The sequence below is a fragment of the Pleurodeles waltl genome, chromosome 1_2, assembly GCF_031143425.1.
Source record: "Pleurodeles waltl isolate 20211129_DDA chromosome 1_2, aPleWal1.hap1.20221129, whole genome shotgun sequence".
Lineage (NCBI taxonomy): Eukaryota > Metazoa > Chordata > Amphibia > Caudata > Salamandridae > Pleurodeles > Pleurodeles waltl.
In genome coordinates, this window is record NC_090437.1 from 1265864069 (window position 1) to 1265883584 (window position 19516).

Below are 19516 nucleotides of genomic sequence, written 5' to 3' on the forward strand. Positions count from 1 at the left end.
CGTCACATCCCATCGACTTTGGGAGTGCGCTCTTCCCTTCTCGACCATGAGAACGGTTTACTCCTGCCCTTATCTCGTGTGAAACTTTGACTAGTTCTAAGGCAGGCATGGAAGTATTTCTGTATACCCACAAAACATACACTTCTAGACGTGCCCATGCCTTCCTGTGAATGCCTACCTTGGGACACCTGCTTGTTTCCCCTCAGACAGATTTACTACCTCAAAATCTACATGTAATTATTTTATTTTACAACTGTAAACTGACGTTTTATTCATAAGAAACATGATTATTCTCACCGAAAGGCCTTTTGCACAAGTTCAATTTATACATGCATTGTAAAATACGACTAAAAGTACAATTAGTTAAATTATAATCGACTTCCCTGAAGTCTTTAGTCAAGGGAATTAGGCTGTACAAATCGTGACTTTATTATTGTACATCAGGAAGGGAACAACAATACAAAGTCCTGAAGGAACAGCTGAAAAATTGGCAGCGACCAAGATGGGCGCTGTGGCCGCCTTTCCATTTGCAAATTACAGTGTTTGTTAGTCCGTAATTTGCATCTTTGTCATTCCCCAGTTGTGCATCTGTGGTGCGCTCTGTCTCCATCTTCCAGCGTATTGTCTAAGAATTGTCTGCACTCGCCTTTGTCCTTGATTACTCCCGTCCTCCATCAAGTTTAATACCTTTCATTTAATACAGATACAGTATCCTTACAAGCCATTCTGTGCACATCGCAGGTTTTTGGAGGTTTAGCATTTGGCACAGCTTGAGACAGCTATGAATAGGGTTGTAAATCTAGGTAAATGCATCTCTCCAATCTTGTATTGTGTTCTGTCATTGAAGCACATTTGTACAATTTGTCATCATTTGTGAAGTAGGAATTTTATGTTCATTGAAACAGGCAAAGAAAAGAAGTCCTAAATGTATTCCCCCATGCAGGTAAAAAAATATATATATATACACTTAGCTACATAGTTATTAAATTCTATTAAGTCCTTAGAGCTATATATATATATATATATATATATATATATATATATATACTTGAAGCAATTTCACAATCATTGTGAGCAAGGCTACAGCCCAAACGCGTCAATAAATGTAATAGCGCATAGCCTTGGTGTCCGGTTTCCTTTTCTGGATTGTGAAATTGCTTCAAGTAAAATTTTGGGCTCCTGGACCCTGCACCGGACCGCTTAAGAATCCGCCTTGGCATCCTGCCAGGACTGTGTTTGTTTGTTTGTATATATATATATATATATATATATATAGAGAGAGAGAGAGGGAGATAAAATCTACTGCCGATAGCCAGTAGGTAGTTATACTTACAACCAACTTCTCCCATAGAACAGAGTATTTTTTGCTTTGCTATTAACTTTGGCACTTTTTAACAAATCTTCACGAAAGTTTCCTTTCTAGTACACCAGTTAGTTCAGCTGCTGTCTACAAAGTTTCACAGTGATTTGACAAGTTGCGTCCGAGAAAAAGGGGGAAATCCTTTTCCCACATGCAATTTATATCAGGATTTCTGAAATTTTTAGACCACTGAATTACACAAAATTTGGAAGAAAGGTAGATCTTAGTCCAGAAAGAGCCCTTTTTGTAATTTGGCGCACATCCTTTAACTAGTTTTGGAGTTACTTAAGGAAATAAAATATAGATATCTAGGGATGCGAAACCTCTGTGGACTCCACAGATCTCATGGTGAGATCTGATTGGATGCCGTCACTTCAACCATGAAGTGTAGGCAGCCATCTTGGGACTCGGGACTGAGCCGGAGTCTGAAAAGGAAAAAAAATAATAAAAGGAGGCAGGGTAGGAATCCCTAGGACTGGTTATCGGATGCCACTGGGATCCCGCCTGGGGCCAAAAATATTTTTTTGTTATTTTTTTAATTTCAACACAAATCCACAGAGCATCTGTGACACCATTGTAAAATAAAAAAAAAGATGAGCAGAGGCACTTGTTTTGTAGATGCACCCTGTGTGGGCCAGGTCCTGAGACTGGATTCATAATAGTAATGGGGTATGGGTGCACATCTGCCCCTCCTCCCCAGGCCTATTTTGGCCCAGAAGACCCCATTTGATTGGGTCCTAGCCAAATAGAAGAAGAGGGATATGGGCTGTGTACCTCCCTCCCAGGCCGACTTCAGCCACGGGGACCACCACCTCCCAGGGCCTGGCCATAATCACATAGGGGGATGGGGGCTACGTGGCCCTTTCCCAAGCTGATTTCTGCCTTAGGACCACCACCACCCAGGGCCTACCCATGCCATCAAACGGGAGGTGTCTGTACGGCTTCCATCTTAGAGCCATTAATGACCCTTGGCATCCCATTCCCCAAGGCAGGTTCCTGCTATGTCCTGGAGTGCCCAATTCCCTGCTCACACTATTAAAGGAGTGAAACCTCTATATGCTCTCATTTGGTGGGAGCAATTTAAGTTGAATTACAGTGTTACAGTGCAGATTGTGTCCTTGACATAGCTTAAAGCAGTAGCAGAGAAACACTGTAGAATGACTTACAACTTTATAGACAATACAGGTGCATAGAGTTTCAAGAACCTGAAATATAAGCACCTCAAAATGTTAACCTTTACAAACAAACACAATGCCTCTTTGGAAAGGTGAATCTTTCACCTTGCCCAAAATCTAGTGAACATTTTCTAGAATTCTGGTAGGAGTTTTTATTCTTCTTTCACTTCAGTATTTTTCTATTTCATGCTTCAACTTGCCCCATAACTCTGCCAACAAAAACACAATCTCCATTACCCATTATTAGACCTGACAGCCTTAGGGTAGTCTTCCCCCAAACTTGTTGCCTCTTTGCCTCACCTTTTTGCTGATTTCTTTTTGTTGACCTTATTATTCTGTTCACTTTACCACTGCTAAGCAGTTCTAAAGTGCTTGCTCGCTCTCCTTAAACCATGGCCAAATTGGCTAATACCCAATTAGCATATTTAATTTGCTTGTATAGCCCTAGTAAAGTGGCCCTACATGTGCCCACGGCTTGTATACTAAATGCTATTAGTGGGGTTGCAGCACAAATTGTGCCACCCACTTTAAACTTTAAACATGTCTAAGATCTGCCATTGTAGCCTCTTTGTGTGCAGTTTTAAACTGCCACGTGCACCTCTTCAAATAAACCTTTGGCCAGGCCTAAAACTTTGCTTTTTATACATATAAGGCACCCTAAGGGTGGGCCCTGGACAATCCAGAGGAAAGTGTGCACTGTAATTGAAAGATAGGACATGTACTTTTAATTTGTACCTGTCCTGGTAGTGAAAAACTCATAAACTTGTTTTTCACAGCAACAAGGCCTACCACTCCCAAAGGATAGGAGCAGTATTAATGAGTTACCTTATTATAGTTTGTAAGTGTAATTCCCAAATGGGAACAGTTCATCAGGTCATGTTTGATGACTTCGGAATTGGAATTTACAATTCTAACTTATAGTGAAGTCGGATAATAAAATTACAATTTGAAAGTGTGACTTGTAGAAAGTTAGCATTTTCTTGCCTTAGCCATTTTAATGCATTTAGCCTGACCCTGGGTATCATGATTGGGTGTAGCTGCCAGTGGTCTTTGTCTATTGCTCCCAGAAAATGAGACAAAGGAAGGATAGTTCATGGCAGGACGCACCACTCTGAGTTAATGGTGGAAAGAGCTGTCAACTACCACCCTTGCACATCACAAAGGCTCTGTCTAAGCACCCTCACAAATCGCTTATCACTAGTCTATTTCATAATTCTAAAGGCTTCTAGCCACTCAAAAGTACAACTACAACTGGGTATAAATACTGAACCCCAGATACCACTACTCCAGTACAGTTCTGCACCTGTGGATACTCTGCCAGGAAAAGGACCTCTGTGCTGCTACAAGGAATACCACTGCTGGAATGCTGTTCTGAATGAACTGCTGCCCTCCTGTGTTTGCCTGCTGCCTGCTGCCCTCTTGCCTGGTTGAGACACGGAACTGAGAGCGACTTCAAGGGTTAGTGGGCTGGCCTTCTGATCTCAAGCCTCAGGGACATGAAAGGCTCCAATTACCTTGCATCTGCACCTGGATTCTGCCAACCGTGAGTCTAACCTGCCAAGTGATTCCACCCCAGCCCTGGACCCATGGAAGTGGGCTTGAGCTGCCCTGCCAGCCTTTGTGGACCCAGCAGAACCAATGATTTTTCTCTACTACACAGCGCAACCCCGAGCAAAACCAACACATCTCTGCTGCTGCATGAATTGGATCCGTTGCAAAGACCCACATCGCTGCGCAGCCCACATTGCCTATCGGAACCGCTGCTGCGCGATGCAGCTTTGGTGCAGGCCCCCGCATCTCTTGTAGATGGCAGCCTCAACAATGACACTGGACTTCATATCTCAGCCTTGCAGCTCCTCAGAACTGACGCATCCCCGACTGTATGACGCATCCCATTCTTCAGACTTCACATCACAAGCCCTCATCAATGGGATGTTCGATGACAATGCAACAGGGCCAAGCACCGCAGCCTCACAACATCTCAGAACCAATGGATCTCTTTAGCTGTGTGACGCATCTTTGAAGCAGATCCTTCCAGCACTCTGCAAACCAGAATTTGAGGTATATTGTTCAGCGAGACCGAATTGGTACCTGCAGAAGGCCTGCACTCCATTGCTGTCAGCCTGAACCTGTGATTTTGTCTTGGTCCTGCACAACCAGATATTAACAATTGGATTTTTTTTGTTTTGGTCTTGTTTTATTTACTCAAAACTACTCTATTTTTCAAACTCTGTTGTGAGTTCCATTTGTAATGTGTCTTTACTGTGATATGTTTGAGGTGTTGCACAAATACTTTACCCATTGCCTCTGACTTAAGCCAGACTCCTGTGTGTCAAGCTATCCGAGAGTTGAGCACCGGTTAAATTAGGATTTGCTTGTGACTTCACTCTGATAAGAATTGTGGTTGGTGCTTGAGAAGGGTGTCACCCCCCCTCAAACAGTAACCCAAATTCTTACAGGATGAGGGACCGAGCAGTTGCCAGCAGCTGAGATTAATTAAAGCGTTCCACCCATCACCTTGTTGTCATTGCTTTTTTTAACAACCAAGGCAAAATAATGCTAGTATCTATTTCTCAATTAGAGACCTCTTGGTGCTCTGTTTGGCACATTGAGCATTTTGTTAGCCCTTACATTATAACCAGTACTCTGGAATGTTCAAGTAGCACTTCAAATACTCAGGCATGTGATGAGGCACCCTGAGATATCACCATGTTTGCCACAGAACAAAGGAGCACGTTTTGTTACTGTTATACCGGAAGTTCTGCAAACTGATGGTATGTGTTTTTTGTTGAGCTAAGGAATCGTATCTTAATAATCAAACAGTATCAAGCACTGCTTTTGCTGTGGCACAGATGTATGCCTTCTGTCCAGGGCCGGACTGGGAACCAAAGCACCCCTTGCAATTTTGTCAGACCAGCCCCCACATAAACAGCAGTTGAGTGCAAATGTGAAGCACTCCTTGGACCTGGGAGGCTAGAATCGAGAGGGAGTTGATTATGCTGGATTGCTTCTTTTGTTACTTGGGGCCGATAATGCAGCACCATTGCAAAATTGGACCCCAGTAACAAAACGAGTCCCCACCCTTCCAGCCTCCTGGGGTAACACTTGATTCCTTGTCCGGACAGTCCCGCCCTGTTTTTGTGCAACCGGTGTTTCTAATTGGCTCATTCTAAAGGCTCTGACAATAGAATGATGCTGCAGGGTACCAAGGCTGCATCTGAAGTACTGAACTAGAAAGTGAGCTCAATTTCACTCGGTTATTTGGACCAGTGTTCCATCAAATGTTCTTGTCAGTTGGGGGGGGGACCCTAAATATACTTTTCTTCATTGTTGTAGGTTTCTGAGGCACGAGGGGAACATACAGTGAGACACTAATGTGCCATTCTGTCAATCAGTAATACTCAAAACAGTTTGTGGTGGGACATGTTGGCTCTGACGAACATATTGATGTCAGATATCCTCTTTTTTTTGGTCATCTCATCTACTGATGAAACTGTGCTGATATTGTGGGATTGCTGGTATTTAAAGATACTATCACTTCATGGGAGAAACTGCAAGAGGCCATCAAAACTTTTGTTTTGTCACTGGGTGTAAGCCGAAGGTGACTCCAGTTGGTCACAAAGTTGAGCCAAAAAGCTCAACTTTTAGCGTGGTTCGGCACATTCTGTGTAACCTACTCCTATAGCTGATATATGATCTATCTTAATCCTGAATAAAGAATCATCTCGGTTTGACCCAGGAGAGCTTAGTTGCTCCTCATTAGGATACAACAGACGATGCTTCATTTGTTTCCTGCCCTACCGAGTGACGTCATTCTTCCCCTAATCACTTCTAACAGGAGCTATTGAAAAGGTAGGTAGCTAGACAGTTGTTGCTCTTCAGAGAAATAAAGATCCCAGTGGTAGTCATTCTTGCTTTGAGAAGGTTAACCTATAACTGTAGTTTGAACTCCTGAGGATAGGCGCAAACTGTTGGAAGTTGCAGCACAGGCAGACGTCTGTGTGGATTGATGAGACTCCTAAAGCCCCTACCTAGAAAGAAGATACCATATGTTACACACCGTTCATAGAAAGTAAACTATAATATGGAAACTTCCCTGTGTGGAATTGTGCATATTGCCACATTTTCACGTTTCAAGCCTGCATGTGATTTAAATCACTGTTGCTCGTATGTTGTGTAGCCAATTGTTGCACTTGAGGAGGGGGGCTTTGCATATGATCTTTCATCTGCTCAAGCTGTATTTTCTGTGAGAACACAGACAGTGAGTAGTGCTGTAGAAACCAGCATTTGTCCAGTCTACATGAGGAATTAAGTTAACCTGCTCGAGTTCGCTTGCATTGCGAAGGTGCACTTGTCCTCTCGTAGATCAATTATTGTGCACTTATTGCAAACGACATAGGCCCAGATTTATTAAAAGTGGTGCTGCACCTAGGGCAGCTCCACTTTTCTTGCGCCCCTTAGCGCCCCCCTAACACCACCATGTGTCCACCGTATTTAAAATACGGCGCACCAAGGCGGGTAGTAAGGGGGCTAGCATCATAATTTTAGACACTAGTCCACCACTTTGCAGGACTAGTGTCAAACATGTTGATGCTAATCCTGCAAAGCACCCAGAGGCCTATCGAACACAATGGTAGCCTCTTTTTAATGCCTGAACTTAGCAGGTGTTAAAAAATGCTGATAAAAATGGTGCAAAGGAATCTCATAGGTTCCTTTACACCATTTTCAAAGCCGCTCTAGTGCCGGAATACCCCCTTGTATACATTAAGCCTTGCGCAGGCATAATGTGGCATAAGGGGAGCGCAATGCAAGCATCGCACCACTTTGTAAATATGGCGCAGCGTTTTTGCTCTTCCAATGCCACATTAGCGTGAAAAAATGATACTAATGTGGCATTGGAATGGCGCAAGGCCACCATAATTCTGGGTCATAGTTTATGACCCCAGATGTTGTGCACCATATAACTCTCAGGCAATTGCAGTGCTGTCTAGAACTTTAAGCCTTCACCTTTGTAGAGTAACCCTCACTATGTGTCACAACAGAAGTGTTTGGCTATCACGTTCTTGGAACACATGAACATTGACTATCCCTCCACAGCAATGATTAATACTGATTTTCTCTACATATTTTGCATACACCCACCATTGTGAGTCAGGTACAATCCTGCAAATGAGTCACTTCTGCTGTACTGAAAATAACATTTGCTGTTCTGCATCTAGCGACACAGAAGGTATGCACATCTCAGTTCGTGGTTGAGTAGAGTAGCCACATGGGTAAAAATATACAAAAGGAAGCTCAAATTTTAACCCCGTAATCTTGTCTTCACAAATACACAAACAAATAAGGGCAAAGGCTTATTTTACTAGTAAAAACATTTTCATCCCTTGTGGGATCCTTTGACAAAAGACAAGCTGAGCAAAGAATAGGACAGTCATTCCAGAGAGACATGGGCATAGCAAGTGCAATGTATGGGTGAATATAGAAGGGGTCAGGATAAGGCATGTGATTCATTGGAAAGTATTCTTTGCAGTGAAGTGTATGAGTTCCATTGGCACGGTTGCAGGAAAGTTAGTCGGTCACGATGAGGCTGGTGACAAGTCAACACAATCAAACGTAATCCCAGGAGCTGAATTCTGCTCCAGCCTATTCCATGTGGCCTGATGCTGCTGTACACATAATTGACAGTGAAGCGGGTGCAATCACAGCCTAGGCTCCAATCAAACCCTACCTACACCACTTGCTTAAAGCATGTGGTAAATGAGAGCAAAAATCTTCAGAATTAGGGATAAAGCATGCAGGAATGGACCGGGTACTGCCAAGTCCACATGGCAATTCCACAATGTAGATGCAAAAATCTGTGATTGGAGAATGCAGGAGTGGTATTGCCAGCCAGAACCACTGATTCTGCCCCAGTAATTCATGGATTCATCAACCCCTGCATCTTGTAACTTGTAATAAGCACCTATATTCAGTGTCAAACTACAGCTCTGTTTAACCCTACAAGCCATTTTCTAGTGTCTATGAATTGTGGTGTGTTGCTGTCCCATTGCTGCCTGGGTGCACTTGGGTTGGAAGATACTAATTTCTGATGAAATGTGATACCCTGAAATGGTAATAAATGAAATTACAAGATACCCATGTCTGATTACACAAGATGCTCAGGAGAGAGGGATGAGTTGGTAGATGCACATTTCTGAGTACATGAGATATTCTGAGAGAGGTATAAATGCCGTTGGTATGATCCATTTGCCTGATAACACAAGAAACATGATTATAATGGATGAGTATGGATGTTACAGAAATCCAAGCCTGATTATATTAGATTCTCTTAGAGAGCAGTGCATAAATTGTGCAAGACAGGTGTTAGAAATTGGGTTTGTGTTGGCAGAGGTATGCAGCCTGTCCAAGCAGAAAACACATTCGTAGCCAAGGTAAGTCAGATACACACCATAAATTAACCTGTGCTCATCCTCTGGTACCTTGGCACAGAGCAATCAGGCTTAACTTAAGAAGCAATGTGCAAAATCTTTGCGCAACACTTCAAACAGTAAAACAGTGAAAACACCACACAAAAAGACAACACATTTATTTAGAAAAATATAGCTTTATTTTTGACAAAAATACAATAAGGAAAAGTCGAGATATTAATTTTTAAAGATTAAAATGCAATATTGTGCTTAAAAGCATAAAGTGCCAACTAGGGATCTAGTCGTGCTAGACAGGGTGAAATCCAAAATTTTGGGCCGAACATGATTGAGCGGTTGCGAAGGGCCCAAAAACTTGATTTCAAGAGCCACAATACCACTTTTAAGGACTTACGACTTGAGGACCAGAGGGGCAGCTCTTGGGGGTCAGAAACTGGATGAAGATGGGTCAAGGAGTTACAATAGGTGTGTTGGAGGTTTTTTGTGTCCCTCAGACTTCAGAAGTACAGGAGGCAATCCAGCAAGCCCTTGGAGTCACTCTGGTTCTGGGTTAGAGCAATTCAGGTGCAGTCCTTCTCCCTACCAGGCAAGAAGGGCATCAGGTAAGTACAGCATAGCAGGAGTTAAGCAGAGTCCAGCAGAATCCAGCAGAGTGCCAGTCCTTTCAGCAGCACAGCAATACTTATTCCAGGCAGAGTATCCACAGGTCCAGAAGGGTACTGATTTTATGGGTCAGAAGTCCGATTTTTATACCCAGAGGTGCCTTTGAAGTGGGGGAGACTTCAAAGAGAGGCCATTAAAGTGCACAGACTCCCTGTCCTTTCTACCATGGCTCCAGACTAACTAAAGTGGGTTATGCAGTCCTTTGTGTGGTATCAGGACACAGTCCATTTAGGTGTGTCAGTGCCTTCAGGATGTTGATGGACAATCAGTCACACCAAAGCTCCCTTTTTGTGTCGCTGTCTAGAGAGAATTCACAAATCCCAGCTGTCATCCTCCCCAGATGTGGATTCAGAGACAGGCAGAAGGCACAGAATGGTTAAAGTAGGAAGTAGTAGTAGTATCTAAATTTATAAAGAATATTATTCCCATAGGCATCAAAGCTGGAAAAAAAGCTGCAGAAAGATGTTATAGTCATGGAATGGAGACTAGCCAAGTTTTCAATTGCTTACGGAAGTCTATATGAGATGTTAAACTAGCAATGTGGAAAGGCAGGGTGTTACACAATTTAGCCGTTCCCACTGAAAAGGCGCAACCACCCTATCTGGCCTTCTGGAACATAGGAATGTTCACTTTCCTCAGAGAGGAAGAGCTCAGGTGTCTCTTAGGAGAGTACCAGTGAAATACTGTCCTCAGGGGCCCCTGGACGTGCAGTGCCTGATGGACAATACAGTGCACTTTAAAGGTCACCCTCTTCCTGACAGACAGCCAGTGCAAAGAGTGCATGCTTTCCCTGACTGAGAGGCATTTAGGTACATTCAATACCAGGTGGGCTGCCCTATTTTGAATGACCTGTAGTTTATTGAGCAATGACTTATTAGGTTTTAAATGAAGTGCATTGCAATAGTAAAGGCATGATGTAATAAGTGCAATAACTACTTGTTAGAAATTGGGGCCTTATTTACAAGGAGCTTGCACCACCAATGAGTCACACATTTTGACACATTGGCAGCGCAGTCAGTACTCCACATTTACAGTGTGACTCATCTGGGCAAATGCCCATTAGTAGTCCTTTGTCAAAATGTACCCGCGTCTGAACTGGCTGCGTCACTTAAGTATTAATATGTTAAAGTTAGGAGTTCCTGCATAATTTCCACTGTAAAATCAATGCATGGATATTTACAGGTTTAGGGAAAAGTGACGCATTGGTGGTAAGTGTTGTGCAATTACCAAATGCATCAAGATTGTTGCGCATTGGTAACCCATGCAGAGGAAGTGATGCATTGGTTTTGGTACATAAAATAAAGAGAAATCCACAAACACCCCTTCACAGGTGTCGCTCTTGGCTGTACTCATCATGTTGACATCAGGATCATTCCAGATTAAAACAGCCAGGTTGGTAGGTATCTCCCAGCCATCTTAATTGGCTTTCCTCAACACTGTCCTGGATGCTACCAAATGCGTAAAACCACAGTACCTCTTGTTTCACAAGACACAACTGCAGCTACAGATCAAGCAAGTCTTGTATGTCATTAGTGGTTTTCCACATGTGCAGGACTGTATACACATGCAACTGATTTCCCTGGCAGCTACATCCCATCTCTATTGGAACCAGAAACACACATACTCCATAAATGTCCAGGCCATCGTGGACCATCATAGTTTGTTCACCAACGGCCTTGCCAAATACCATGGGAGAGTGCATGACACATACATCTTCTGCCACTCCATCATCAATGAATGGTTCCATAATGGCCAATATGGGGATGGCCTACTGGTTGGTAAGTACATCTGAAGTACATGGCAGATCTAAGAACAGCAATGTGGAAATACACAAATTACATATTTGTATTTTCTATTACAGTAGGAGTGGTGTACCTAATACTTACACCACTAGTTTGGGGACCTCAGCAATGCAAACCTCAAAGTCACACATCATGAGATTAAAGTGGCAATCTTAATAATATCAATAGCATAAAATGTTGGTAGGAACTTGTAAGAGTCATTCAGTATACATAATTGACATGTACTTGAATGTGGATTGATCAACCACCATGAGCACTGACTGACTTTTCTCCCTTTTGTCTTTTCAGCTGACCAAGGATATGGTTTTCAGGCCTGGGTAATGACCCCGTTTGCACATCCCCAAACACAGGTCCAGCACACCTCAATAAAGCACTGGGCAAGACCAGGTGCATTGTGGATCGGACCTTTGGCCTACTAAAGTCTTGTTTCTGCTGACTGGATATGTCCAGAGGCCAACTACTATACTAGAGTTCGCAAAATCACCCTGATTTGTTGCATCTTGCACAATATCTATATGCATACAAATGTCCCATGGGACCAGTGCCATTAGGTGCAGGAGGCAGCAGATGAGGATGATGATGAAGATGATGACAGAGGCGAAAATGTAGGCACAATTTCTGGGACTCTGTGAAGGAGCACCATTGTGCAGAATTTATTCACTGAAGACCAATTCTGTTGGATGGCCATAAATCCAAGTCTAAATTTGTGTTAAAAAAAAGGCTGTACAGATGTAAATAAATGAATGAACACTTCCTTTGTGTAAAGATTTGTATTTTACATTTACTGTAAACATCCATACACTGGCATCTCACCTATTAGAATGTGTCCCATTGAAAAGTTCTGTAGCCAGGTGTCAGTCTCACCCCAGGACCTCATCATGTGGTCCAAAACAAGTGTGCATATTAACAACATGTGCAAAATCTATTTGTGTGTGGAAGACTCACACCAAACAAAGGTAGCAATGTGAAACATTGTGTACATTTGTGAGTATGTGTGGCACAAATGTCCACTGACTGTCAGACATCCTACCACAATCCAAAGGGAGTGTGAATGTAAACAGTGTGTGTGCTCTACGTCTTTACATATTTGTGCTGTGTTACATTTGTGGACAGCAGTTTAGTGATCTTATAGTCCTATAACTGTGAACAGAGGCCCATATGATCTGCACGGCCACACAGTGCAACCCAATTAGTCCACATATGCTACATAAATATTTGCAAGCAGATAGTTACATTAGTGTCACATCTCACATAACACTTACAAATGTGAAGTCATAACCTGTGCCAGTGCTTGATTGGCTGCCTATCCACAATGCAGCCATACTTGATCCAAGAGTCAAGAATGCAACTGTTACCTGCAGGAATGTATATATACAAATCCATACATGTGTGCTAACTTGTCCAGGACTAAAAGCAAATCTAAGAGACAAATAGATGTCAAGGTAGAACTACATGTGATGCAACTCCTGGCAAAGTAGCATAAAACTGATGCATCCCAGGTCACAGTGGCGTAACATGTTAATAACTGCACATGTGGCCATCTAGTGTGCATGCCTACCCACATTCTTAGCTCACATAACCCTCTCTTTTAAAAAAAACTGTGATGCATGGAAATGTCAAACAGATTCCTACTAAGAAGATATCACACTTGCTAGGCCTAATTAAGCAGGCTTCGTGAAGAACGAGATAATGGCTAACAGTTTTGGCTGACCCTTTTCTGCAAGTGTAATTTACATGTGGCACACATACAGTGCCAGACACCAAGCCCAGACAGTAGATGTGCACATACCAGTACAACATTCGGTGGTCACTGGACAATATAATCTGCTATATGATGTCATGCTCATATGAGAAGGTAACCTATTGGCCTAGCAAAATACCATACACATCTATACAGTCAATATGTGAGATGGATGTCACATACAATTTAGACAGGCTGAAGTATCCAGTATATGTTATTTCATGCGAGTGTTTTACACCTGTAACACATCTTTTGTCTGTAATGCAGACAGATAGTATGAACTGCAAGTATGCCCAGAATCATATACGGCAAACTGGATGTCATTTGCATAGTAGTGCAGTATCTGTGATAAAAAAATGCATTATTGGAGATACCAACATTAATGAAAGTATAATACAAAGTGTCATTCATTTTGATAATGTCAAAATATGCACAATTAATAATGTCATTATATCTCACAGCAATATATTGCCTGTGTTAGTGTGAGCACCATGCAGCTGATTTACAAGAGGACTGCGCCGTCAGAGTGTCACTTTTTATGACTCTCCGGTCGAGCAGGTCTCTCAATCAAATCTACTAGGTGATGAAAGGGCCACCCTACGTGGCTTTGCATGGCCTCATATATATGAAGAAAGGCAAGGCAGCGCAAAGCACAGCATTGCCTTACTCTATGTCAAGGAGACATTCCATGGGTGTTGCGGTGACGTTTCCTATGCAACACCCATGGGTTTTGACACATACCCATATTTACAAGGATCTGCAAACCTAGGAATGGGTCAAAACTGTGCACTTCCCAGGGGAGGCGTAAAAAGGAGAAATAACTTTATTTCTTCTTGTTTTTACCTCTTTCTATGTCTGTTGCATTGTGCAGCACACATAGAAAGAGGAACATGCCTCCATTGATTATTTTTGTACAGAGCAGTGTTCCTTCCTGCACAATGGCATTCCTTCTTGCACAAAAACAATTGTTCCAACTACACGGATAGCCTTGCACCATGGTGCTAGGGTCCTTGTGTTGGCGCTATGCACCAATTTGTGTGCCAGCACAGACAGAAGGGACAGGAATGTGCCATATTTTATTAATATGAGCACATTCCTGCCCTTTTCTTTTGATGTGAGGCAGCGCAGCAAAGTCACTTTGTGTGCTGTCCTGCAGCAAAACTTGTAAATGAGGCCCCCATGAACGCAAGAAGTCAAACATATGCGTACTGTCAACATACACATGCAGCACTTCCCAAGTCATCAAGCATGTCAGCTCTGAAGTTTGCAACCAAATCACCGATCCATGGAGTGTTTCCATACATTGCACAAAAGCCTACACTGTAAAATTGGCCAATTGCATCAAATAAAAAGGATGCATTTGCCTAATGCGTGACACATTGCACCCATTGCATCATTCAGAAGACACGCATCCATGCCAACACATCAAAAGTGAAACATTGTGCATTGACATGTGTTGGACTTTTGCTTATGCAGGGTCATCCCCAGACTTTTTTGCCTCCTGCCTCCTATTTTTTTCTGACATGTTGCTGTTGGCTTTTCAACTCTGAGCACTTTACCACTGCTAACCAGTGCTAAAGTGCATATGCTCTCCTGTTTAAATTGTATGTAAGTGGTTTATCCATGATTGGCATATTTGAATTACTAGTAAGTCCCTAGTAAAGTGCACTAGAGGTGCCAGGGCCTGTAAATCAAATGCTACTAGTGGGCCTGCAGCACTGGTTGTGCCACCCACATAAGTAGCTCTGTAATCATGTCTCAGACCTGCCACTGCAGTGTCTGTGTGTGTATTTTTACACTGTAAATTCGACTTGGCAAGTGTACCCACTTGCCAGGCCTAAACCTTCCCTTTCCTTACATGTAAGGCACCCCTAAGGTAGGCCCTAGGTAGCCCCAAGGGCAGGGTGCAGTGTATGGATAAGGTAGGACATATAGTAATGTGGTTTATATGTCCTAACAGTGAAATACTACCAATTTCGTTTTCACTGTTGCAAGGTCTGTCTCTCTCATAGGATAATATGGGGGCTACCTTTAAATATGATTAAAGTGTAGATTCCCCTAGAGAGTAGATGGACAGGTGGAGTTTGGGATCCCTGAACTCACAATTTAAAAATGCATCTTTTAGTAAAGTTGATTTTGAGATTGTGCGTTTGAAAATGCCACTTTTAGAAAGTGAGCATTTTCTTGCTTAAACCATTCTGTGACTCTGCCTTGTTTGTGGATTCCCTGTCTGGGTCAGTTTGACAGTTGGGTTGTTTTTCACCTCACACCAGACAGTGACACAAAGGGAGCTGGGGTGTAATCTGCATTCCTGATTAGCCATCTCTGCTAGGAGGGAGGGGTGGAGTGGTCACTCTCATCTGAAAGGACTGTGCCTGCCTCTGACAATGCTGTCTCCAACCCCCTGGTGTGTGTCTGAAGCCTTGCCTGGGCAAGGCAGGATTTCACAAGAAGGTGTGAGTCCCCTTTGAAGGAAGGTGACTTCAAAGACTAAAATGGGTATAAGAAGGGCACCCAAACTTACAAACTTTAGAAACACTTCTGGAATCAAGGGGAACCTCTGCCTGGAGAAGAGCTGATCGCTGAGGAACAAGTGCTGCCCTGCCTGTGACTGTGCTTTGTGGAGCTTTCCTGCAGTGCTGCTTCTGCCAGAGTAAGAGGGCAAAGACTGGACTTTGTGTGCCTTCCATCTTGAAGAAGAAATCTCCAAGGGCTTGATGTAGAGCTTGCCTCCTGTTATTGAAGTCTCAGGGATAGCAAAGACTTCTTCCTGCCAGCACCTGGAGTCTCTGGAGAGACCCCTACTCTGCTCTGTGGTGCCCTTCCAGTTCCTGGGACCCTGAAAGGAGAGGCTGGCAGCCTAAGGACAAAAATACACGCACCGAGCGCCGTGCGGAGAAAAGATCGACGCGAATCCGATCGCGGCTGAGAAAACGACGCGACGCCGGCTCCGCAGCTGAGAAACGACGCCGCAGGAAACGCGACCGGAGAATCGACGCCCGGAGCAGGAGAAACGACGCGCAGCATCGCTGACGAAGGCTGAGAGATCGCAACCTGCGCCGCGGGACTTTCGGACCGTCGCGTGGCTGGCTGTTTCGACGCGCATCGCCGTGCCGAGTTGTTTTCGACGCATATAACCGTGCAGGGTTATTTTCGACGCGCACAGCCCGTGCGGGGTTATTTTTGACGCAAACCAGGTACATTTACACGCTAGCAGCGCTAGTGTGTTGTTACAACTACCTAAAGACTCTTTTTATTTTAAACCTTTAAAAAATCATAACTTGACTTGTGTATGTTGGATTTTTGTCGTTTTGGTCTTGTTTTGTCTAGATAAATATTTCCTATTTTTCTAAACTGGTGTTGTGTCATTTTGTAGTGTTTTCATTAAGTTACTGTGTGTGTTGGTACAAATACTTTGCGCCCAGCACTCTGAGGTTAAGCCTACTGCTCTGCCAAGCTACCAAGGGGGTAAGCAGGGGTTAGCTGAGGGTGATTCTCTTTTATCCTAACTAGAGTGAGGGTCCTTGCTTGAACAGGGGGTAACCTGACTGTCAACCAAAGACCCCATTTCTAACATTGGTGACCAGCGGTCGGGATTTGGACTTGTATTTGTGCTTGACATACAGTAATTAAGTGTACACTACTGTTTTGATCTCAGACCACTACGTGACCACATACTACTTGTCTTGTGATTCTGCTTTTTGTTCTCTGATGTCCTCCTGGAAGTATTGATAATATTTTTGGACTTTGTTTTTGGTTGTGAAGCCTTTGCAGAAATGAAAGTCAATTTCTGGCACCTATCTATGTATAAAAAGTGGCAGCTTAAAGCATTCTGCATGGAAAGGGGACTGGCTGTGAACAAGGAATCCAGAAGGGAGGATCTTGAGTCAGCCCTGTTTCAGGATGAATTGAAACGTTGTCAGGCAACACCACCAAATGAGTCTGAGGAGGATAACTACTCTGAGGAGGAGGACTACTCCAAAGAGGAGGGCAGTGGCCCTGAGGAGGGAACAGAAAGAGATGATAGGCTCCTAGCTCGAATCCGGAGTCTGGAAGAGCTAGAGGCAGAGCTTAAGAGGGCCGAGGAGAAGAGAGCCTTAGTCCTGGCAGAAAGGAGGAGGGACTTAGAGATTAAAAAAATGATTTATGCTTACGAGCTTAAATTGAAAGAGCTGGAAGTCATGAGGGCTGAGTCCAGCTGGAATGGTGGCAGCAACAATTGTATATCCAGTGATGCTGCAGAAGTACACATGCCCAGAGAGGTGGTGCCCTACTTGAAGGAGGGAGTTAACACACGCCAGGAGGTTCAGGGGTATGAGGTAGCTCCAGTGATGCACAGGGTCTCTGAGGTGGATTGGGGAACTGGCATGGGGAGTCATATTCCTACTGGTGGGAGGGACACTCTACTGACTCTAGTTGAGAGTGACAGGGAGAGGGGTTCCCCCCAGGTAGAAGTCCTGGTTATGGAGTGTGAAGACATCCCAGAAGAGTGTGGGTTGAATGTCAGGGACAGTCAGGTACTGTCTCACCAGTCTCAGGAGGGTGATGTGGGGTGCTTTTTCAAAGCAGAGTTACTGGATGGTTGGGTGAAGGGTACTTTGGTTAATTCATGTGAGGGGCTGAGTGATGTAATTGCTGGAGAGCATATGTCTAGTCCTTATTTTCCAGAGCTATGCCAACACCAGGTGGAGTGTGAGTTCTCTGACCCCAGGGAGCTTACAATGGAGGCAGACTTCTGGGTGAGTACCAGAGAGTCTGAAGAGGCATTTGGGGGTGCTCCTGAGAGGAGTGGTCTAGGTAGTTCCCAACCAGGTGAGGTAGGGAAGGATTGTAGTGTCCCAGGTAGGTCCCAGTGTAGTGGGATGGGTGAGGGACCCCATGTCCAGTCTCAGAGGAGAGGGAATGGGGATGGGTTGAGGCCCAAGGTGCCCAAGATCCGGTCCCAGGTCCTGGAGGGTTCCCTGCGGGAACACCAGGAGGGGAGCCTAGCCTGTACCATAGGGCCATCTGTTGAGGGAGACCCCACAGTGTCAGGAGAACTTGGGGGGGCGGCTGTAGCCAGCGTCCCACCAGTTCTGGTGTCTGGCAGTACCACTCCTAGTGAGGGGGTGCAGAAGTCCAGACAGAGGGTTGCGAGGGGGTTGCGGACCCCAGTGGAGAACCTGGAGGGTCAGGGGTCAGCTCTGAGTGCAGAGCCCCCCAGGAATGACCTTGGTGAGACCATTTCTGGGCTGGGGGGAATCCAGACTCTGTCAGATGGGCAGAGGTCAGGAGACCTGCGCCAGCCAGACTCTTGTAGGGCCCTTGGGGAAAGTGTTTCCCTTGTGGGGGGTAGGTGTGCCCCCCAGGAAGTCCTGGTGCGCCAGGCAATGATTCAACCGCAGGATGGTGACTCTGGGTTGAATGATCAGGTTCAGGGGGTAAACTCTGACCTGATGGGGAGTACGTGTGCTCCCAAGGAAGTCCTGGTGCGCCAGGCAGTGGTTCAACCGCAGGGTAGTGACTCTGGGTTGGATTGCCAGATTCAGGGGGTAAGCTCTGATCTGGTAGGGGGTAGGTGTGCTCCCCTGGAAGTCCTGGTGTGCCAGGCAATGGTTCAACCGCAGGGTGGTGACTCTGGGTTGAATGATCAGGTTCAGGGGGTAAACTCTGACCTGATGGGGGGTAAGTGTGCTCCCAAGGAAGTCCTGGTGTGCCAGGCAGTGGTTCAACCGCAGGGTGGTGACCCTGGGTTGGATGACCAGGTTCAGAGGGTAAACTCTGACCTGGTAGGGGGTAGGTATGCCCCCCAAGAAGTCCTGGTTTGCCAGGCAATGATCCAGTCTGTGGGTACAGGCCCTGGATTGGGAGGCCAGGTTAAGGGTGTCCCCCCTGACCTGGAGGAAGGGGCTACTGCTAACAGTGCCCCTACCATGTTGTCTTCTGGGGGGGCCGCTCCTAGTTGGGTGGTTCAGGACCCCAGAAGAGAGGGCAGGGGGAGGGAAGCCTCACCCCTGGCCCTGGTCCAACCTGAAGGTACAGACCCCAGGTTGGAGGATCAGTTGCAGGTTAACATCCCTGCACTGATGGAAGAATTGTGCAGGACTGCTTCTACAAGCACCCTGACAGTTTTTGACTCTGGGGGTGCCGCTTCTGCAGGGAGGGTACAGAGCCCCAGAGGGGAGGACCAGGGTCAGGTTGTCATCCCTGACCTGGTGGAAGAGAGAGTGGTCAAAGGGTGCCAGGCACCTGGGGTTACCACCCCCCACTCTCCACAGTCACAGTGGTTAGAGAGGCCTGAGGTCGGGCTCTCATCCCTGACAGTTGTCTGGGGCCACTGTGGCTTGCTGTCCTGGTGGACAGAGTTGCCC